Genomic DNA, 23746 nt, shown 5'->3' with positions numbered 1-23746 from the left:
TAACCGTATGGTAAAATACTCTTCTCTTTCTGTGCTATCATTTGCCACAACCTCACTTCAATATCTCAAACCGTTTATGAAATATGAGGACTGTTGTGGATATTTCACCCTGGATTTATCACTGGCATGGTGCGATCGTAAATGCGTGTGCTACATCAGATCATTTTTCTCAAGATTGGTGGCAGATACAGACCTCCACCCAAGTCAATATGTTACCCAATCGCCGGCCGGAGTTGCCGAGCGGTTCTAGGCGCTACAGTCTGCAACGCCGCGACCGCTACGGTCGCCGGCTCGAATCCTGCCTCGTGCACGGATCTGTGTGATGTCCTTAGGTTGGTTATGTTTAAGTAGTTCTAAGTTCTAGGGGACTGATGACATCAGAAGTTACACCCCATAGTGCTCAGAGCCATTTGAACCATATGTTACCTAATCCAATATGTTGGCTAAATTTCATATGCAGCAACATATTATGTAAATTGCACCAAATGCAAGATCATAACGGCCCTCATTTTTCATTGCAAACTTTTTCGAGCTTTGCGCAGTGTGTCGGAGCGATGTAAATATCACAATAAGTATGGCCATTACCGAAATGATGAGCACATCATTATGAACCTGACGTATCAAGCAATAACTCAAGTAAAAACGATTTTTTTTCCCGAACAGTTGAGAAGGACCGCAGGGCGTGAGCGTCGGTTCTGTCGTCAGTGACCGGCCGAAAGGTGGCAAACGTTGTCGGCCTGCCCTTGCGAACAAACGAATGAACTCGCCGAGCGGCTTGGAGGAAAACTGGTCCGTGGGCGTCGGCCACCGTACCCTCCGCAGACTCCGTTCCAGTTGCCATTCCTTTGTTTATCGACTGTCCTTTTTTATTTGTAGTTCACTATTATTACTTGAGTTTGCATACTGCCATTTTGTCATTTGGACTCAGTGAGTGGAGCCGTGGACGGCTGAAATTAGAGAGCCAAATGGAGAAATCACATCATTTCCGACACATTCTTCTGTTGGAGTTCAACAGAGATGTGACAGCACCGGAGGCGGCCAGAAACATTTGCGCCGTGTATGGGGATAATGACATTGGACAGAGCAGGGAAAGAAAATGGTTTTCTCGTTTACAGGAAAATCTTTTCCACGTTAGTGACTCACCACGTTCAGGAAGAACTTTGGGGTTGGCTGAAGATCGTTTGAACGCATTAATCCGCAATGATCCACGTCACCATACTTGAGATCCGGGAAATGTGATGAACTGTGATCATACGACCATCGCGCGACATTTTCAAACAAAGGCGAAGGCGTCTATGGGTGTGTATTGTGTTTTTAAACTGGGGATCTACGAACTCAGCCGCCGGCCGGTGTGGCCGAGCGGTTCTAGGCGCTGCAGTCTGGAACTGAGCGACCGCTGCGGTCGCAGGTTCGAATCCTGCCTCGGGCATGGATGTGTGTGATGTCCTCAAGTTATATAGGGTTAAGTAGTTCTAAGTTCTAGGGGACTGATGACGTCAGGTGTTAAGTCCCATAGTGCTCAGAGCCATTTCAACCAGCGTAGCCCTCAGTGGTCCACAACCCCACAACAGGCCACAGCAGTCCACCCCCGCCCTCCCCCCCCCCCCCCCACCCCAGACGCCAGACACATACCGAACCCAGGGTTATTGTCCGGTTCGGCCCCCAGTGGAATCCTATTCCCCGGGAACGTCTCACACCAGACGTCGGTAACCCCTATGTTTGCGTGGTAGAGTAATGGTGGTGTACGCGTACGTGGAGAACTTGTTTGCGCAGCAATCGCCGACATAGTGTATGTAACTGAGGCGGAATAAGGGGAAGCATCCCGCACTCGCCGAGGCAGATGGAAAACCGCCTAAAAACCATCCACAGACTGGCCGGCTCACCGGACCTCGACACTAACCCGTCGGACGGACCGCGCGGCAAGCCAGGCGGGCAGTGTATGGGTACCGGATGAAGTCAAAATCACAAAAAACAGCGGGTGGCCATATGTGCATCTGTGTTGGCTCATCATCAATTGGCTTGTGAACAACACCGGCGATTCTTATCCTGCATCGTTACTGGTTACGGGAAATGGTGTCTTTATGCTAACAGAACGAAATGAAAGAAACGGTTGAGCGCAAACAAAGCAGCTACTGCCGGTACAAAGAACTGTCCCCCATCCACAAAAATAATGTTACGTATCTGGTGCGACAGCGACGGCGTGGTGTAGTACGAATTGCTTGCCTGAGGTGTAACCGTCACTGCTGGTGTTTGTTGTCAACAACTGAGACGTCTTGCAGAAGTACTCTAACAACAACGAGCAGGAAGACTGCGCGAAGTGAGGCCACTCCACGTGAAGTGATGCCACTCCCCCCCCCCCCCCCCCTCTCGAGTCTGCTAGACTAACAAAGGTTGCGACTGACACGAGTTAAGTTGAGAAGTCATTGCCCAACGACCTTATTCACCTGATCTTGTGCTCTGAGATATTCACCTTTCCCGCTCTCTCTCGAACGACCTTCAACGAAGCACCTTTCCAGGTGAAAATGTGCTCGCGTCTGAAAACCACGTGATTTCTACAGTTATCGCAGCGTTGGCAGCCTATTCTAAATAGTCAAGAGAATATATTATTGATGACTGAAGTGTATGAGTGTATTTGTTGTGGTTGTTCAACTTTTTTGAAAGACGCTACGGACTTATGGACCAGGGCAATACTTTGAATGCCAGCTGTTTTCCTACACCGGATTCGGAATGGTAGTGTGTTTTGTCACGTTGTTGTCCACCCACTAGAGATGCAGTAGTGCGCGGCTACTGACACGTCCGTGAGTACGCCCAAGTGGGCTGTGCAGCCGTCACAGGAGGTGAGATAACGTGGGAGGACTGGAGCGGCCCGTGGCTGGTGAGCGCGGGAGGGGCAGGGGTGGCGGTGAGGCGGCAGCGGCCAGCAGGTGTCTGTGTACTGTGGAGGCCAGCTGCCAGTCACGGGCGTGCCGGCGCGCCTATTGATCAGCACGCCACGGCCACGGCCGCAGCCACGCAGCCCGTGGTCGGCAGTGTTTACCGCGGGCAAAAACCAGGGGGCCACTGGAGCGTGACTGACGGGGGGCGGGGGAGGCGGAGGCGGAGGCGACGACCGCGCAGGAATCCCACCACGTCTGGGCGCTGCCACCACCTGCTACCACATGCTGCCCACGTAGGGTGTCTCTGCCGGTGCACTCCTCACACCTACTACAGCTAAATAAACACCACCAAATACTTCGCAACTCGCAGCACTACACTGACACTAAAGCCGTCGGCACACGGACCGTGCATCCAGGCGTTGAGCGTGCCGAGTTTCCGACGTCATAGCGTGGAATAGCACGCTCGGGAGTCTCTCCGAACGTGCAGAGCAAAATGTGGCACGTCAGATATTCTGAGCGTGCGTCTGAGCGTTCACCAATGAGATGGCACAACGCCACCTACGTCACACGCACGCCGTCTCCCTTCAGTACAGAGTTGTATGGCGCCATACTGCCATCCATTTCAAGCCTATGTGTATATATGCCGTTTCTGAGCACCAGCAAATTCAAAATCACTGGAAAATACGTTGTTACGTGTGTGATTCGTTCCAATAAAATAATGAGAAATATGATATTCGTGGCAAAAGAATTATTGTAACTTGCGTAGTGTGAGAGTATGCTATTTGAAGGCAGCGACACGCTGAAGATCCACCCAAAACGCATTGTTCTTGGTACAATTTCTTATAATTAAATTTCAATCAGTAACATATCTACGATTAAGGTTTTCAGCGAGGGGTAACACAATATGATTAGATACAGGAGATGTGATGTTGCTTTAGCGTAATGAGTAGCGGCACTGTCCTGTCAAAAATTGGTTCAAATGTCTCTGAGCACTATGGGACTCAACATGTGAGGTCATCAGTCCCCTACAACTTAGAACTACTTAAGCCTAACAAACCTAAGGATATCACACACATCCATGCCCCAGGCAGGATTCGAACCTGCGACCGTAGCAGTCGCACAGTTCCAGACTGTAGCGCTTAGAACCGCTTGGCCACACGGCCGGCAAAAGTGCAAAACATTAACAATAAATTAACAAAGTTTCTAGAGCAACTGGTACAAGTGGAGGTCCCTAGCGTATTTCCTCCCACAACGCGCAGTAGGTAGCAAATCAAACATCTCGTAGCGGTAAATACTTTAGCCAAGCGGAATCACAAGGAAGCGGGACTTTTGAGCTCCGCTAAAAAAAACTTTCGGAACGGCTGGCCATTTTGGAAAAAACGTTACTGTCTCGAGAAAACGGGACGACTGCACACTGTGCGGGTACGAGATTTTCCAGATATTTGGTGGCCAAAGTTTGGAAATAAATAATTTCCTTGAGTGCGTGTGAAATCCTGTACTAATTTTGAATATGAATGAACAAGATCTATTAGTAGAATTGTATGCATTTTTTTTTTTTTTTTTGCTATCCAGGATATAAAGTTTCAATTATTATATAATAAGATTTATTAGGGCACAAGTCCTCTTTTGCGTATTTTATTATTTTTCCAATCTCCTTGCTGTTCCAGGAGAGTTGAAGAAGTACTTGGAGTCTTGATGGGCAAAGTAATCAAAGCTGGCAAAGAAACTTATGTGTCAACCACGCTGTCAAGGAATACCAATGAGCAGAAGTTTATATCATTAGCGTACAATACGAGGCTGGTTTGAAAAGTTCTCGGAATCACCACGAGAGGTCAGCGCTAGCGTAACGAGTTGTTCACGTCATATTCATTGGACTGTTGCTTGTAAACCTGTACCACATCAGTGCTTCTGGAAAAGAGCTGTGGCGGTGACGTGGTTCTGTTGTTGTTCCCGGGTAGTGATTTGCGAAGATGGAAAAAATCGAGATTCGAGCAGTGATTAAGTACTTCCTAAAGAAAGGTATCAAAGCAATGCACATTCGTGCCGATTTCCAGAATACACTGGAGGACTATGCTCTTTCATATTCAACTGTTTCAAAGTGGACAAATGAATTTAAATTTGGTCGAAAGAGCTTAGATGATGATCCACGTAGTGGTCGGCCAAGATGTGTCACTACTGCAGAAATCATTGCAAAAGTGCACAAAATGGTCACGGAGGATCGCCGATTGAAAGTGCGTGAAATTGCTCACGCTTGCCAGATCTCATCTAAAATGCTGTATCACATTTTAACTGAAGAACTTAGAAATGAAAAAATTATCTGTAAAATGGGTGCCGCGACTCTTGACAATGCGCGCCCGCACACATGTGGCGTCGCCATGGCAAAATTACACGAACTAAGGTATGAATTGTTGTCACACCCGCGTTATTCACCTGATATGGCTCCGTCAGACTTCCACCTCTTCCCAAAACTGAAAATGTTTCTTGTTGGACGAAGATTCACTTCAAACGAAGAATTGATAGCCGGAGTTGACAGCTATTTTGCAGACCTGGAGGAAACTGATTTTCGAGTGGTATCAAGGCATTGGAACATCGTTGGACCAAGTGCATTATACTATGAGGAGACTATATTGAAAAATAAATAGAGTTTCAGTGATGTAACTACTTTTTTTCTATTCCGGTCCGAGAACTTTTCAAACCTCCCTCGTCTGTGCACTGCTGTCCTAAATTAAAGCAACAAACCGAAATTTTGCAAGGTTGCGCTTATTTTGCCACAAAACAATCTAAACAGCTGATAGTAATGTAGATACAATGTAAACAATAGAGAACGTAAACAACTGCAGCGTCCATAACGGTAAACAAAAATGTTCTTCGTTTTCTCCAAGTTAACGGATATGCACACACATTCGTACAACTGGTTAATGTGCTCAGTGTGGGGTCTGGCCGCCACCAGCAGGAGTACAGGTCTGGCGACGAAGGAGCATGTCCCGAATGATGTCATCAGTCTCAAGTTGAGGCAATAACGTCCATTCTTCTTGCAGAGCAGCTCGCAAGTCTTGGAGAGTAGTCGTGGATGTTGACGTGAAGCATCCCGTCTCCTTACTGCATCCCAGACATACTCTATGGGATTCTAATCGGGAGCGCGAGCAGGCCACGCCATGCGTGCATTACTTTCCATTTCCAAGTAAAGATCATGCACCCCTGCTCTATGACGTCAAGCATTGCAGTCCATCAATAAGAAGTCTGCGCTCACAGCACCTCGCAGCAACTGCACATGATGTTCCAAGATCTCGTCACGATACCTCATGGCAGTTAAACCTTGCTGATTGACCCGTACAATTTCATGAATAGGTATTCGAATGGTCAACATACTCCCCGTCCACACCACTAGACAGCCTCTGCATATCGATCTCTCTCTTTGGGTCCCGTAATCGAGTTCCGTCCAGACGGGAATCCGTCGAGAAGAACATTGGTCCACTGTTCGACCGTCCAGGTGGCACGCTGACTACACGACTCTAGACGTTCCCCTCTGTGCAGACACGTCAGACATGCAGCCGGTTTCCGACAGTAAAAGGCAACTCTGCCGGAGCCTTCTGTACACCGTTTGCCCCGACACAAGACGTCCAGTGGATGCTGCGACGTCAGATGCCAGTTGCCGTGCAGCAGTAAGGCGGAACGGCAGTGCCCTTACAGCCAAATAACGGGCCTCTCTTTCTGATGTCACACGTGGTCTGCCCCGCCCCGGTCTTCCGGGCAGAGTTTCGGCCTCTATAAACTGCCGCCACTTTCGATAAACAACAGAACGACACTAAACCATCCGGCCACATCACTTTCCGACTATCCTGCTTCCAATCCTCCCATGGCCCTGGTAGGCGTCTTGTCTGTGGCGTACTCCACCGCCTGTGGCTGTGTACACAGCGACTGTGGATGTGAGGCCAAGCGGCAAACACTACCCCGTTTGACAGGTGCCCTGACGTCATCGTTGCGTTGGTTTTCCGTTGACCAGAATGCCATTTTTCGTGCAGGACACGATCGTACGGACATCTGTTGCAGTTTGTATGATAATATTGTGAATTAGACACAGGATGAAGAAATAACTGTTTGTTGCCAGAATGAGATTTTCACTCTGCAGCGGAGTGTGCGCTGATACGAAACTTCTTGGCAGATTGTGTGCCGGACCGAGACTCGAACTCGGGACCTTTGCCTTTCGCGGGCAAATGCTCTACCAACTGAGCTACCCAAGCACGACTCACGACCCGCCCTCACAGCCAGTACCTCGTCTCCTACTTTCCAAACTTCACAGAAGCTCTCCTGCGAACCTTGCAGAAGTAGCACCCCTCGAAGAGGTTTCACCTGTTTGTTGCTTTAATTTTGCACACTAGTTTATGTATCTACTGAAAAAACGTTTTTTATTCATTACCCATAAGGTCTCCTGTACCAAGATACTTATCGTCAAATATGTGTTGCATTTACAGCCCCAATAGAGGCCTTAAAAAATCGGAGTTGCCAAGTCCTCCTTTTTAGTAAAAATTAAGTTTAGCTACAGATAAGAAGTATATTTAACAAGTCGGGGGTTCGCAGACTACTCCGAGCCGAAGATCACAACGAGGTAACTTAAAATATAAACGAACCCTCGCAACACGCTATATCAGAGGTACAATACAGCGAGTGAGAAGTTATGCACAGTTTGTATAGAAACCAGACTCAGATGTAAGAGTTGAAGAACATGAAAGCGAAGCAGTAGTTAAGGAGGAGGTGAGACAGGGCTGTAGCCTATTCTCGATAATACGAGGGTTTATTCGTAAACAAAGCACACCAATATTTTGTTGCACTTTTTATTTTTTTCAATATCTCTTACAGACCGACAGTACAGTCCCCCTAAGTGAATCCCAACGTCTCCGTAGCTTTATTATTCCATCCAGGACACCACTTGTGTTCATCTTTCGAATGGCTCGCGTCACGGTGGTAGAAGGCTCTTCCAGAAAAAGATAACCACGTCCACGGATAGGTTTTTCTCTTTTTTTTTTTTTTTCAACTTCGGGAACAAGTCAAAGTCTGGTGGAGTCACGTCCAGGCTGCGGCAACACTTCCCATCCGCATTCGCGCAGTTTGTGCGCTGCACTATCGCCGATATGCGGGCGAGCACTGTCGTGGACAATGAGCGGCCCAGCCTCGAGGAACTGGGGTCGAGTTTTGTGCGCAGGTTTTGTATGACGTTACGATAACACACTGCAGTGGCGCTTGTCCCGCGTGTGACTCTTTATCTGTGATCATGGTTCCTTGGTAATCATAAGGAAAAATCATCATTGCCTTGAGCTTTGATTGAGCGCGTTGAAACATTTTTGAGCGTGGAGAATCTGAAACGTTTGTTAGAATACGGAGTACTTATGTTGGGGAAACTCCCGTGGCTTGAGAGACTTCCTCACAAGTCGTACTGCGATGTTCTTCGTGAGCACCTGCCGGAAGTTTCACACTTCGTTCATCTGGTGACGTTTTTGGCCTCCCGAGTTTTGGATTATCGTCTATACCATCACGAAAACGATTCACATAACATGAAAGTGTACTACGGTCCACAGCAGACTCACCGTAAATTTAACACACAGTGGATTTCTGTCATTTTTGCCGAGTAAAGTTTCGCTTTTGGCGCACGACCTCTGGTCTTCAACAGTCACAGTACCCGAGACCCTCTGCAGCGTCCATTTCTACCTCTCGCCAATTTTGTGTTAGAGGACACACCGAAAAAACGAAAACACGTGCTTCTTCCTCAAGCTACCAACTACATCAGATGTAATTTTCATTGATGTTGCGTAGTACAAACCTGTGCATTATTTATGAAATGTCACTCGTATTTGATGTGTTTATTGAACACGCAGTAAGCTAAGGAGAAATTTGGTAAGGGGATTAAGTGCAGGCAAAAAAAGGTCAAAAGTAATAGATGTCTTACTCTGTGACATCTTTAACATAAGATCATACTTCTTATTGAGGACATAAGGTTGGATTAATAGAAGAGATAGACATGATCCAGCGAAAAGCAGCGCGATTCGTCATGGGGACATTTAGTCAGCGCGAGAGCGTTACGGAGATGCTGAACAAGCTCCAGTGGCGGACACTTCAAGAAAGGCGTTACGCAATACGGAGAGGTTTATTATCGAAATTACGAGAGAGCACATTCCGGGAAGAGATGGGCAACATATTACTACCGCCCACATATATCTCGCGTAATGATCACAACGAAAAGATCCGAGAAATTAGAGCAAATACGGAGACTTACAAGCAGTCGTTCTTCCCACACACAATTCGTGAATGGAACAGGGAAGGGGGGATCAGATAGTGGTACAATAAGTACCCCCCGCCACACACCGTAAGGTGGCTCGCGGAGTATAGATGTAGATGTAGATGTAGGACATATTTTGTTGTCTCTGGGAGCCGTTCGACAGGCACCCTGAAACTGGGACCTCGCCCCGGGTTAGACGTTTATTTTTATTCAGAATATTAGATAGCAAGGGCTGACAAATGCGAGCATTATAGCACAATCATCCTAATGGCTCATGCATCCAAGTTGCTGAAAAGAATAATATATAGAGAAGAATGGAAAAGAAAACTGAGAATGTGTTAGATGAAGATCAGTTGGCTTCAGTAAAAGTAAAGGTACCAGAGAAGCAGTTCCTACGTTGCGGTTGATACTGGAAGCACGAATGAAGAAAAAGAGAGATACGTTCGTAGGATTTCTCGACATGGAAAAAGGGTTCGACAATGTCAAATGGTGCAAGGTGGTCGAAATTCTGAGGAACTTGGGCGTAATCTACAGCAAAAGGCGTGTAATATACGATATGTACAACAGCCGAGAGGGAACGATAAGAGTTCAAATGGTTCTGAGCACTGTGGGACTTAACATCTGTGGTCATCAGTCCCCTAGAACTTAGAACTACTTAAACCTAACTAACCTAAGGGCATCACACACATCCATGCCCGAGGCAGGATTCGAACCTGCGACCGTAGCAGTGGCGCGGTTCCGGACTGAGCGCCTAGAACCGCTAGACCACCGCGGCCGGCAACGATAAGAGTGGAAGACCAAGAACGAAGTGCTCGATTTAAAAAGGATATAAGACAGGAAAGTGGTCTCTCGCCCCTAGTGTTCAATCTATACATCGAAGAAGTAATACCGGAAATAAGAGAAAGGTTCATGAATGGAATTAAAAATCAAAGTGGAAGAATGTCAATGATAAGATTCACTGATGACATTCCTGTCTTTATTGAAATTGGGACACAACAACAGCATTTGTTGAATTGAATCAATAGTCTAATGAATACAGAATATGGATTGAGAGTAAATCGAAGAAAGACAAATGTAATGAGAAGTAGCAGAAATAAGAGCAGCAAGAAACTTAACATTAGGATTAACAGTCACGAAATAGGTGAAATTATGGAATTCTGTTACCTAAGCAGCGAAATAACCAATGACGGACGGATCAAGGAGGACGTCAAAAGCTGACTAGCAATGGCAAAAAGGGCATCCCTCGCCAAAATAAGTTACTAGTATCAAACATAGCCCATAATTTGATGAATAAATTTCTCATAATGTACGTTTGCAGCACAGAACTGTACGGCAGTGAGACATGGACTGTGGTAAAACCGGAACTGAAGAGAATCGAAGCATTTGAGATGTGGTGGTACAGACGAATGTCTGGACTAATCAAGTAGGGAATGAGGTGGTTCTGACCAGAGTCGGAGAGGAGAGGAATATACACTCCTGGAAATGGAAAAAAGAACACATTGACACCGGTGTGTCAGACCCACCATACTTGCTCCGGACACTGCGAGAGGGCTGTACAAGCAATGATCACACGCACGGCACAGCGGACACACCAGGAACCGCGGTGTTGGCCGTCGAATGGCGCTAGCTGCGCAGCATTTGTGCACCGCCGCCGTCAGTGTCAGCCAGTTTGCCGTGGCATACGGAGCTCCATCGCAGTCTTTAACACTGGTAGCATGCCGCGACAGCGTGGACGTGAACCGTATGTGCAGTTGACGGACTTTGAGCGAGGGCGTATAGTGGGCATGCGGGAGGCCGGGTGGACGTACCACCGAATTGCTCAACACGTGGGGCGTGAGGTCTCCACAGTACATCGATGTTGTCGCCAGTGGTCGGCGGAAGGTGCACGTGCCCGTCGACCTGGGACCGGACCGCAGCGACGCACGGATGCACGCCAAGACCGTAGGATCCTACGCAGTGCCGTAGGGGACCGCACCGCCACTTCCCAGCAAATTAGGGACACTGTTGCTCCTGGGGTATCGGCGAGGACCATTCGCAACCGTCTCCATGAAGCTGGGCTACGGTCCCGCACACCGTTAGGCCGTCTTCCGCTCACGCCCCAACATCGTGCAGCCCGCCTCCAGTGGTGTCGCGACAGGCGTGAATGGAGGGACGAATGGAGACGTGTCGTCTTCAGCGATGAGAGTCGCTTCTGCCTTGGTGCCAATGATGGTCGTATGCGTGTTTGGCGCCGTGCAGGTGAGCGCCACAATCAGGACTGCATACGACCGAGGCACACAGGGCCAACACCCGGCATCATGGTGTGGGGAACGATCTCCTACACTGGCCGTACACCACTGGTGATCGTCGAGGGGACACTGAATAGTGCACGGTACATCCAAACCGTCATCGAACCCATCGTTCTACCATTCCTAGACCGGCAAGGGAACTTGCTGTTCCAACAGGACAATGCACGTCCGCATGTATCCCGTGCCACCCAACGTGCTCTAGAAGGTGTAAGTCAACTACCCTGGCCAGCAAGATCTCCGGATCTGTCCCCCATTGAGCATGTTTGGGACTGGATGAAGCGTCGTCTCACGCGGTCTGCACGTCCAGCACGAACGCTGGTCCAACTGAGGCGCCAGGTGGAAATGGCATGGCAAGCCGTTCCACAGGACTACATCCAGCATCTCTACGATCGTCTCCATGGGAGAATAGCAGCCTGCATTGCTGCGAAAGGTGGATATACACTGTACTAGTGCCGACATTGTGCATGCTCTGTTGCCTGTGTCTATGTGCCTGTGGTTCTGTCAGTGTGATCATGTGATGTATCTGACCCCAGGAATGTGTCAATAAAGTTTCCCCTTCCTGGGACAATGAATTCACGGTGTTCTTATTTCAATTTCCAGGAGTGTATATGAGAAACACTGACGGTAGGACATGTGTTCAGACAACAGCGAGTGACTTCCACGGTACTAGAGGGAGTAGTAGAGGGCAAAAACTGTAGAGGAAAAGAGAGGGTGGAATATATCCAGCAATAACTGAGGATGTTAGTTACAAGTGCTGCTCTGAGGCGAAGAGGTTGGCACAGGACAGAAATTCGAGAAGGGCCGCGCCGGCAGGAGTGGCCGAGCGGCTTTAGGCGCCACAGTGTGGAGCCAGGCGACCGCTACGGTCGCAGGTTCGAGTCCTGCCTCGGGCATGGATATGTGTGATGTCCTTAGGTTAGTTAGGTTTAAGTAGTTCTAAGTTCTAGGGGACTGATGCAAATTTTTGCGAGTTAACTCATTGGAGCTCACCCACGTAGTGATTTCCTTTCTGATTCTTCCTTTATTCTCTGTTGTATGCTCTATTCGAATGCATACCTTTTTTTTGGTCACGGCTGAAAGGATGATTTGTGACCTATATGTGTGTGGGCACCAGCTGAACTGTAAGTGTGCAGCATCGCGCCGGTGACGACCCTAAGACACATTCATTTTCTCTTATCATTGCTCTATTTTAATTACGAAAATACGTTGTAAAGGTTGCTTTATAACCTCGACGTTTTTATGTCCTGAGTAATTTTTACGCAATGCTTGAATAAATAAGTCTGTTATTTTACCCGATGAAACTCTTATCATTGAGCTACCTGACGAATTCACGAACTTTTCAAGTAACGTTTTCCGATGTGCGCTGAAGGTGATTTTTCAAGTAGCCTGTTAGCTTCAAGGGGGTAATGTGTCGTTTTATATGACCTGACGTGAAAGGTTTGAGCGTCAGTCCGATCTGCACACCCACGGGCAACCTAAGGAGCGAGAGGTGGTGCACGCAGCACAGCCGGCTTCTGGCAGCGCGACACGTGCAGCGACTCTCGCCCTCGCCGTGGAAATTCCTTTGGAAAATTGAGCAGCGACGGCTTTCCGCCTGGTAGGAAAACGCGCGGAGCGTGTCTCCTTATCCCCTCTCCCCACCCCGGCCGTCATTCCACGCTATGCCCCTTCCGCTCCCCTTTGCTCGCGAGAGCGAGGGCCCAATTGAGGAATCGTGTTATCCGCCGCGGCGGGCGGACGTACAAAATTTATCTCGCCGCTCTCTGCCGTCTCGGGAAACTCCGGAGAGAGAGGGAGACCCCGGCAACGCGATAAATGAAATGCTGCGCCTCTTGTTACGAGTTCCGACCCACTCCACCCCAGCCCACGCCGTGTGTGTGTGTGTGTGTGTGTGTGTGTGTGTGAGATGAACTCGTCCTCCGCCGCACGCAGCACCAGTAGCCAGCCACCTACTGCTGCGATCAGCGAGCAGCAAACAAACGCCCCGTCGCGCGACAATGGCCTGGGCGCTAATACGCCGGGAAGCGGGCACATTGTGTAGGCTACCTGTCACGTTGTTTGTTCTCGTCGTGTCGATACGCAGCCGCCTGCTAGACGGGGCTCCGCCTCATTATGACGTATTGAGCGCTACTGTGCTCGCTATGTAAGGGCGGACTGCGCTGAGATATGCGACCGCGCGAGATCACGGACGACGTGCCGCACTCTTCTCTACCTACCTCGTACTGGACGATGAAGCGCCCGCTATAGCGTCTACATTAATGCCCAGTATTCCCCCATGTGCAGTAATGCTGGATGTTTGTGGCTTAGGTTGAGACGTTGTCGAATTAATGATCAGAAAATTAGTAAGTTTTGAGATACGTTGCGCTCTCTCGAAAAGTCTGTGCCGCACCTGGGAGTTACTAAGCATCTGCTTGCCAGTCGCTCACGTCTGTGGGCTGCTTCGTCTTCGCTAATGTGTTTCAAATGGTTCAAATGTCTCTGAGCACTATGGGACTTGACATCTGAGGTCATCAGTCCCCTAGAACTTAGAACTACTTAAACCTAACTAACCTAAGGACATCACACACATCCATGCCCGAGGCAGGATTCGAACCTGCGACCGTAGCGGTCACGCGGTTCCAGTCTGAATCGGCTAGAAACGCACGGCCACGCCGGCAGGCGCTAATGTGTTTATCTACTACAATGAGTTCAACACAGAAAGGAAGATTTTTCATGTTAGCGTGCGTCGAAATGTATAAATCGCCGTTGCTACTGAGGAATGCTAAAATATAAAAATGTCAAAAATTCAGAAACGCATTATATTACGATTTCCTGCTCATGTTATAACTTCGATTTTCATGAGCACCTTCCGCTAAAACTTGTGTGCAAAAGCTAGGGAAGAGAATAACTTTCTCAAGACGTAGGACTGCCTGGTACGGCAGCTGCATAAAACTCGGACCATATATACGTAGAAAAAACTAGTTGGTTGTTTGGTTGTTTCTTCAGTTGGTTTGGGGGAGGGGTTAAACAGCGAGATCAGGATGGGAAAGGAAGTCGGCCGTGCCCTTCCAAAGGAACCATCCCAGCATTTGCCTGAAGCGATGGAGGGAAATCACGGAAAACCTAAATCAGGATGGCCGGAGACGGGTTTGAACCGTCGTCCTCCCGAATGCGAGTGCAGCGTGCTAACCACTGCGCCACCTCGCTCGGGGGAAAGAACCGCTACAGTGTATCACAGTAGATAGATGAAAGAAGTGCGTTTTGACACGAACACAAAAGAACCTTTTATTCGAAGACAATAATTACAGTGAAGTGACCGCGATTCGCGATAGTCTCCTGGACATAACAACAGCGGCATACGTTTGTCAATGGTGTGTCTGACGCCAGTGCAAGCTGTGGAACGCGCCTCCATGGTGCCGACGCCTTGGTTCTATAAGACGTTCAGGAGATTTCAGTATAGAAATATGTGTCAATAGCTGTAAGTTACACTTATATCTGAAGAATTTGAATGTGTGATTCTACGCAACGCAGATGATAGGGAAGTGTTCAAACAAATTGTGGAAATGAGAACTGACTGTTACTGCTTTTCAGACGCATGTACTTGTGGCAAAGATTTCACAGAAATGATTTTGTAAATCATGACACATTTTGGGAAATATTTTTCAGAAATAGTTATTCTAAAATAAGGAATCACAACGTCGTATCCAACAGTAGACAGAAGTTACTTAAATTTTCGAAATAAATGAAGATTTCTGTGTATCTGCGTGTGTTTTCTTTTTCGCTTTGAATTCTGTTTTCCTTTGCTACGTCATATGAAAACAATATTTTTGACATTAGATCAAGTTCCAGGGTTGCATGTTTCACAACAGCTCGAAACTGAAGCAAACCTTTAAGTAATCGCTTTGAGGTGCGTTGCACTGAAACTCATAACAGTGGTTATAATTTGATTTTCCGTTTCTCAGGTCCTTCCTTACAGCTGTTACGTAAACTGCCTGAAATTTGGAGCGTATCACTGGTCGTCTCGACAGAACAAATTGCAAAACGCTTTAGAAAGGAAATCTGAATGGTGCGAAAATTGGCAGTTGACCCTAAATAACTAAAAGTGTGAGGTCATCCACATGAGTGTTAAAAGGAACTCGTTAAACTTTGGTTAAACTATAGGTTAGGTTAGGTTAGTGTTGTATAACGTCCCGTCGACAACGAGGTCATTAGAGACGGAGCGCTAGCTCGGGTTAGGGAAGGATGGGGAAGGAAATCGGCAGTGCCCTTTCAAAGGAACCATCCCGGCATTTGCCTGAAACGATTTGGGGAAATCACGGAAAACCTAAATCAGGACGGCTGGAGACGGGACTGAACCGTCGTCCTCCCGAATGCGAGTCCAGTGTGCTAACCACTGCGCCACCCCGCTCGGTCGTTAAACTATAAATCAGTCGAATCTAAAAGCCGTAAATTCAACTAAATACTTAGGAATTACAAACAATTTAAATTGGAAGGAACACATAGAAAATGTTGTGGGGAAGGCTAACCAAAGACTGCGTTTCATTGGCATGATACTTAGAAAATGTAACAGACCTACTAAGGAGACTGCCTACGCTACGCTTGTCCGTCCTCTTTTAGAATACTGCTGCGCGGTGTGGGATCCTTACCAGAGAGCACCGACGGAGTACATCGAAAAAGTTCAAAGAAGGGCAGCACGTTTTGTATTATCGCGAAATGTGGGAGAGAGTGTCACAGAAATGATACAGGATGTGGGCTGGTAATCGTTAAAAGAAAGGCATTTTTCGTTGCGACGGAATCTTCTCGCGAAATTCCAATCACCAACTTTCTCCTATGAATGGGAAAATATTTTGATGACACCGACCTACATAGGGAGGAACGATCACCACGATAAAATAAGGGAATTCAGAGCTAGTACGGAAAGATACAGGAGTTCATTCTTTCCGCGCGCTATACGAGATTGGAATAATAGAGAAGTGTGAAGGTGGTTCGATGAACCCTCTGCCAGGCACTTGAATGTGATTTGTCGAGTATCCATGTAGATGTAGAAGTTTCCAGGAGAAAACGGCGCCACGACCTGTTATAACGCCGTCGCGTAGCCCTGGGACTATCTATGTGGGAGAGCTTGTGGAGGCACGCTGGCATACTGAGCTTGGCCGCGCAGTGCCTCTTGGGTCGGACACTGCAGGACCCCGTCACGTTCCGCTGACCACGGCAGCAGCAGCAGCAGCAGCAGCAGCAGGATCTGCTAGTAAGGCCGCCACTAATGAAGGAGGCTCCTCCACCTCCAGCAGCACTGTGTGTTGGTGGCCGGCGCCTCAGCACCTCTGCCGCCACTCGCTCTATTTTTAACGTCGCAGAAGCAGCAGCGGCGGCAGCAGCCCGGCACTACACTAATGAGCCAGTGTCTCCCTCTGGGAGACACACAAAGATTATAATACTGTTTTATTTATACTATAGACTGTGTGATCACAAGCGTCCCGACATCTCTACGAAAGACGAAACTGACCACTAGATGTCGCGGCAGGCGGACCCGCCAATATAAAAGGAGGCGGGCAGTACGGGTGTTGTCAGCAGAGGCGCAGTGACAGCAGGAGAGCTCAGCGACTTCCGACGTGTACCAGTCACTGGATGTCGCTACTGTGACACAGACGCTGGGGACATTTCAACATTTCTAAAATCGACCAACTCGACTGCTGGTGATGTGACTGAAGTGGAAGCGGGAAGGAACGACCACAGCGAAACCGTGACCAGGCAGACAGACATCTACATCTACAGCCATACTCCGCAAGCCACCTGCCGGTGTGTGGCGGAGGGTACCTTGAGTACCTCTATCGGTTCTCCCTTCTATTCCAGTCTCGTATTGTTCGTGGAAAGAAAGATTGTCGGTATACTTCTGTGTGGGCTCTAATCTCTCTGATTTTATCCTCATGGTCCCTTCGCGAGATATACGTAGGAGGGAGGAATATACTGCTTGACTCCTCAGTGAACGTATGTTCTCGAAACTCGAAAATGTGCAGATGGACAGAAACCGTCGAGTTTACTGTCTGTGGTTTTTTATAATAATAATAATAATAACAATAATAATAATAATAATAATAATAATAAAAGAAGGCCAAGTGCGAGTAGAGCAGAACTCCCACACTCAGGGTTTCGTACTAACTTAATTACGTATACGGACAGTTCATCCATTCTGGGAAGCGAAAATCTCGAGCAGTTTTTCCAGTTATCGACATCGATACTGGCACGATATTCCTCCAGCAATTCCAAGACTGTGTAAAAATCTCTGCAGTGGTTCCTCAGAGTAGTGCGGAGATACAAGAAGAAGTGAGCAGGAAACTTCAGTTTGTATAGGTACAGACAGAATACTGAAAAAACATTTTTCATTTAGTTACTAAAACATGAACAGAACATAGAAAAAAATGGTTCAAATGGCTCTGAGCGCTATGCGCCTTAACTTCTGAGGTCATGAGTCGCCTAGAACTTAGAACTAATTAAACCTAACTAACCTAAGGACATCACACACATCCATGCCCGAGGCAGGATCCGAACCTGCGACCCTAGCGGTCGCTCGGCTCCAGACTGTAGCGCCTAGAACCGCACGGCTACTCCGGCCGGCCCAGAACTTACATTTCATGTTTGCATGCAGTAATGTTCGTCTCCTATGCTTTTGACAGATGATGAATGCAGTGCTTGTTCGAATGGCGAAACAATTTTTATATCATATAATTTCATTTTAAAAACTTCCATATTTTTTACGGTACTTGCACTGTGAAACCTTCCTTTTTGCCAAATTTCAGGAAGCACCGTATAACATTTTATGCGCGAGTTTTGGAGTATCAAAATTCGTGACGTAAAACCTTAAAATTTTTACATGTCTAAGGGACCACACACATTAGTATGTGACATAAATCTGAACTTCATACGTCTACCCGTTCCTGAGAACTTAGCAGTCGGGCAGACAGACAGGCGGACAACGAAGCGATCCTGTGACGGCTGCCGTTTTCACAGACCGAGCCACGGAACGCTGAAAATGGCGCTGAATAAGTGGAACGAATGCCTCGGGAGCTCCGTAGTGCTACCTGCAGCCTGATAGGGGACGTTCAGGTATACACAGTGGGGTGCGTGGGTCGAGCAGACATTCAAGTGCGACACAGTTCTGTACTCAGTGCCGACGTAGGCCGGAGGTGGCGTAAAGACTGTGGGTGACTGGAAGCGAGTGCTCTGGAGCGATGGGTCACGCTCTACCCTGTGGCGATCCAATGCAGTGTTTTGGGTTTCGCGAATGACTGGATGTCTTCTGCCATCATGTGTAGAGCCAACAGTGAACTGTGCAGGAGGTGCGGTTCCCTTATGGGGGTGTTTTTGTGGTTAGGATGTAGCCCCCTTATTGCGCTTAAGATGTAGCAAAATGAGAAAGGATGTGAATACATTTTACAGTATTCTAAAATGTATACAGTGGAGAAATGGTTTGGAGACAATGATTATATGTATCACACTGTCATGAAACGCACCACTGACGCTATGGTCTGAGGAGAGTAACATTCCTTAAACGGAATGACCTCTCCACAGTGGCAACGTGTATGCAACACCTATGGGAAGAATCAGAACGTCGACTTCCCTCGAGCCCCAAGTATGCAGTATGAGCACCTCCTGAGGAAGAACGGGCTGTCATTCCTCTACAGACATTAGGGCACCTCACTGAAACTACCCAGCAGTGATCAAGCCGTCGTAGTGGTAAAGGGTGGAGACATTCCATACCTTTGACCAGACAGTTGATGGTTCAAATGGCTCTAACCACTATGGGACTTAACTTCTGAGATCATCAATCTCCTAGAACTTACAACTACTTCAACCTAACTAACCTAAGGACATCACACACATCCATGCCCGAGGCAGGATTCGAACCTGCGACCGTAGCGGTCGCGCGGTTTCAGACTGAAGCGCCCAGAACCGCTCGGCCACAGCGGCCGGAAATGACACAGAATTCTATCCCCACAGTATACAATCCGTATGTTGGGTGAGCAGTAAACGAAAACAACGAAAAATTTGGAGTAGGGAAAAAAATAATAAATTTAAAGTTCCCGTTGAGACTGTAATTCTGTCAGAGACAACAAAGAACTACGAACAGTAATTTAACAACATGGACAGTATCTTGAAAGAAAGATTTAAGGTTAACATGTACAAAAGCAAAATAAGGACAGTGGAATGTAGTCGAATGAAATCAGGTGGCGCTGAGGGAATCAGGTTAGGAAACGATGCATTTAAAGTAGTAGACGTGTTTTACTGCTTCGGCAGCGAAATAACTGTAGTAGAGAGGATATAAAGTATAGACTAGCAATTACAAGAAAATCGTTTCTGAGAACGAGAAATTTGTTAATGTAAGATATAAATTTAAGTGTTAGGAACACTTTTCTGAAGGTATTTGTCTGGAGTGTAGCCATGTATTGAAGTGAAACGAGGACGATAAACAGTTTAGACAAAAAGAGAATGGAAGGTTCCGAAATGCTGTGCTACAGAATAATGCTGGCGATTGGATGGAAAGATCGCGTAACTAATAAGGACGTAGTGAATAGAACTGGGGAGAAGAGGAATTTGTGGCAGAACTTGATTAGAAGAAGGGATCGGATGGTAGGACACTGTCTAAGGCATCAAGTTATCACCAATTTAGTACTGGAGGGAAGCTTAGAGGGTAAAAATCGTAGAGGGATACAAAGAGATGAATAGACTAAGCAGGTTCAGAAGGCTGTAGGCTCTTGTAGTTACTCAGAGATGAATAGGCATGCACAGGATAGAGCAGCGTGGAGAGCTGCATCAAACCAGTCTTCGGACTGAAGACCACAACAATAGCCAAGAATGGTGATGCAGCACAAAGTGAAACCGGTCAGCAGAGGGCAGGCTAGCGCAGCTGCTTACGCGTACGGTTGTACGCAGCGTGCTGCACGCGTTGAGTAACTGGAGCAAAGCCTTGCGGGGCTCGTTCCGCTGCGTCAGCAATCTCGTGGAAGCCGTACAGCGCAGTGGCAGTGGAAGAGCAGGGCTAGGGTTTCTCCAGGCTGGCTGCGCCTCACACAACACGACACCTGTCTGTCGGCTGCCGCAGCACAGCGGTTTATCTCAGCACCCACTGACGTAACACCACACCACAGCACGGCACACGACGTAGTGGGAACAACTGCCGGCAGCTCACGGGTTATCTCTTTAGTATCGTTTGTCACTGACAAAGATACTAAACTGCTCCGTAAAAGTGAAGGACGAGCTGGACAAAGTAACACGACATATTAACAACTCGGTGAAAACCGAGGCAAGTGCGGGAGTATTTTGACAGAGGTCTGCCAGCTGCGCACAGAAATCCGGACGCCATACGGCGTGAAGTCAATCTGATAGTTGTCGAAACGGTGTTGGCCCCACAACACGAGGCATATGAAGGGGTGAGGAAGACAGCTGGCGAACAGTTGTCGCACACTGCTGTCGTGCTCTTCATCGCAACACAGCCCGGAGACAACGCTTTGTTGAAGAATCGTCGGGAAACTGGAAGAACGAAGTGTGACGAGTGTAGGCCAGAAAATCGGTATTCCTAAGAGCACTGTCTCTCGTGCGTGGGGAGCCCTTCCGAACCCACAGGCACTGCAGCTGGTGGCCACTGCAGTCTGCAGTAGGCGAGGAGGGACCAACGTCAATGAGGGGCCCACGTTGCAACCACATTTAACAGGACTGAGAGGCGCGCACCTGACGCTCCACTGGTCGTGGCGGACTGCATGGGAGTGACCTGTTGGGACCAAGAGCACAGTACGTCGTGTTCCGCTGACACAACTTCTGATGCTGGCAAGAGCACAGCCACTGAGTCGACAAAGAGCGGGGTCGCACAACACTGAGTCCGAGTAATGACTCGGGACGTATCGTCATACGGCGAGCGGTGCGAGCGCGTAATGCATACAGCAGGGCTTCCCAACAAAAGTTTCTCGAGGACCCTCTCATCGAGCATCATTGGTACCTTGTCATATCGCAGTATCAAGTACCTAAAAAAGCCAAATCAAGAGTTTTCTATTTTTGGTACTTAGAAAAAACATTACTGAAAAAATATTGAGCTTAAAACTTTTTCAATTTAGCCATCATTGTTATTAATAAATTTTTGATTATTGCTCAAAATCTTTGTCTTCAAATCTGGGTGTTTACTATAACAAATGCTTTATCTTCATCTGTAGGCCTTTCTCTTTTTAACGAACCACTTTTTAACCAACGGTCCATTTTTAACTGCGCGAACTGTAGCTTCCCCAAAAAAAACAACGATTTACAAACACTACTGTTTTAATACAGAATATTGAATATGTAAACAATACGGTCTTTGAAAGAACTGGAAATAAGTTAACAATAGCCGATTGTCGTCTGAAATGCGAGTTTCTGTGTAAAGTGACTGTCGGTTGTCAGCTGCAAAGAGGCAGCGCGCGTAGTCTCACGGCATACAGCAGAACTATTTGCCTCTATCTAATTCTAGTTTTGCACTAGAGTGTGCTAGTGTCAGTTGGCTCTAGGAAGGCGCTACACGCAGAAGTTAGCGTTCGCTAAAGCTCTGCTCATGCAGGAAGCGGCCAAAACAAAAAATCTGTTATCATAAGAAATATATTTAATGTATTTTTTATTCTAATAGCATCTTGCGGACCCCCCTGGCATACCTCGCGGACCCCCAGAGGCCCGCGGACCACCTGTTGGGAACCGCTGGCACACAGTAGCACTATGGAACATGAACGTGGTGGTGGTCCGGGTGTTACGGCGTGGGCATGCATAATGCTGACCTCTGAATCCTCCAGCACGGTACACTCACCGGTCAACCGCATTGTGAACTGCACTCCTTTCCCGTGCCGGTCTCTTCAGGGGGTGCAGTCGGCCCTGGTCTTATTTTTTATGGACGACAAAGCGCGATCGCATCGAACACCGCAGGTGGAGCAGCACATTCAGCGAATGTAATGGCGTGCCCGTTTCCTCCCACAGAGCACGTGTGAGATGCGTTGGGAACACGTGTTGCAGGACGTACACACATCACGGACGCCCTACCACGTGAGCTCCTGAGCAGCCTGGGACCACTGTGCGCAGCACGCACTGCCCCCCCCCCCCCCCCCACACACACACACACTGTTAAGAATCGTATCCCGCGTTTTCTGATGTCGAGGGAACCATCATAAATCTCGGTGACTTCACTGTAATTATCGTCTTTGAATAAAAGTGCCATTTCTGTTTCTCTCACTGCATATTTCTTTCAGGTACCTTCTCTATTGTATTTTAGTAGTTCTTTATATGTATGAGACTAGTTTCATCGAGCTACTTTAGTCCACAACGAGACGTCATCCGAAAATCACTTTCCACCTTAAGTTTTGCACAGCAGTTCAAATGCTAAATGTGTATTCAGGTAAACTAGTTCAGAATATCACGGCTACATAACACACGCACCAGGTAGTGGCTGTTGTGGTGGAAGGGCGCCTCAGTATCCACGAACTAAAAGAGACTGCCTACAGTACGCCTGTCCGCCCTGTGCTAGGGTATTGCTGTGCAGTGTGGAGTATTTACCAGACAGATCTGAGGAAGGACATCGAAGAAGTTCAAAGAAGGCCAGCTCGTTCTGTATAAGCGCGAAACAGGGGACAGAGTGTCGCGAATAAGGTAAGAGATTTGAGCTGACCATCATTAAAACAAAGGCGTTTTTCGTTGCGGCGGTATCTCTTCACTAAATTTGAATCACCAACTTCATCCTATGAAAGTGAAAATATTTTGTTGTCGTGAGCCTACATAGTGAGAAATGGTCACATTAATAAAATAAGACGAATGACAGCTCGTACAGGAATATTTAAGTGTTTTCCCACACTGAGGATAGAACAGTAGAGAAGAGCCGTCCGCCACGTTGTCAAGTGTGAACTGCACAGTAATCATGTAAACATTGAATTTCGATGATATCGACCAAAATCAACTGTCGTTCCACGAGGAGGAGGAGATTAGTGTTTAACGTCTCGTCGACAACGAGGTCATTAGAGACGGAGCACAAGCTCGGATTGTGTCAAGGATGGGAAAGGAGGTCGGCCGTGCCGCTTCAAAGGAACCATCCAGGCAGAGCCCGCCCGGTTAGCCGTGCGGTCTAACGCACGGGCTTCCGGATTGGGAAGGAGCGTCTGGTCCCCGGCACGAATTCGCCCCGCACATTTGTGTCGAGGTCCGGTAAGCCGGCCACTCTGTGGACGGTTTTTAGGCGGTTTTCCATCTGCCTCGGCGAATGCGAGCTGGTTCCCCCTATTCCGCCTCAGCTACACTATGTCGGCGATTGCTGCGCAAGCAAGTTCTCCACGTAC

General features: G+C 47.8%; 1 non-coding gene across 1 annotated transcript; it reads right to left on the bottom strand.

Moving 5' to 3' along the window:
* Positions 1-7043: 7043 nt before the first annotated feature.
* On the bottom strand, positions 7044-7118 carry Trnas-cga. The gene has a single exon. It is a non-coding gene; the product is annotated as a tRNA-Ser (tRNA).
* Between the last annotated feature and the right edge of the window lie 16628 nt (positions 7119-23746).

This window comes from Schistocerca piceifrons, chromosome 10, assembly GCF_021461385.2.
Source record: "Schistocerca piceifrons isolate TAMUIC-IGC-003096 chromosome 10, iqSchPice1.1, whole genome shotgun sequence".
Classification (NCBI taxonomy): Eukaryota; Metazoa; Arthropoda; class Insecta; order Orthoptera; family Acrididae; genus Schistocerca; species Schistocerca piceifrons.
Note: the sequence above shows the minus strand (reverse complement) of the source record. Positions and strands in the feature narration are given on the sequence as shown.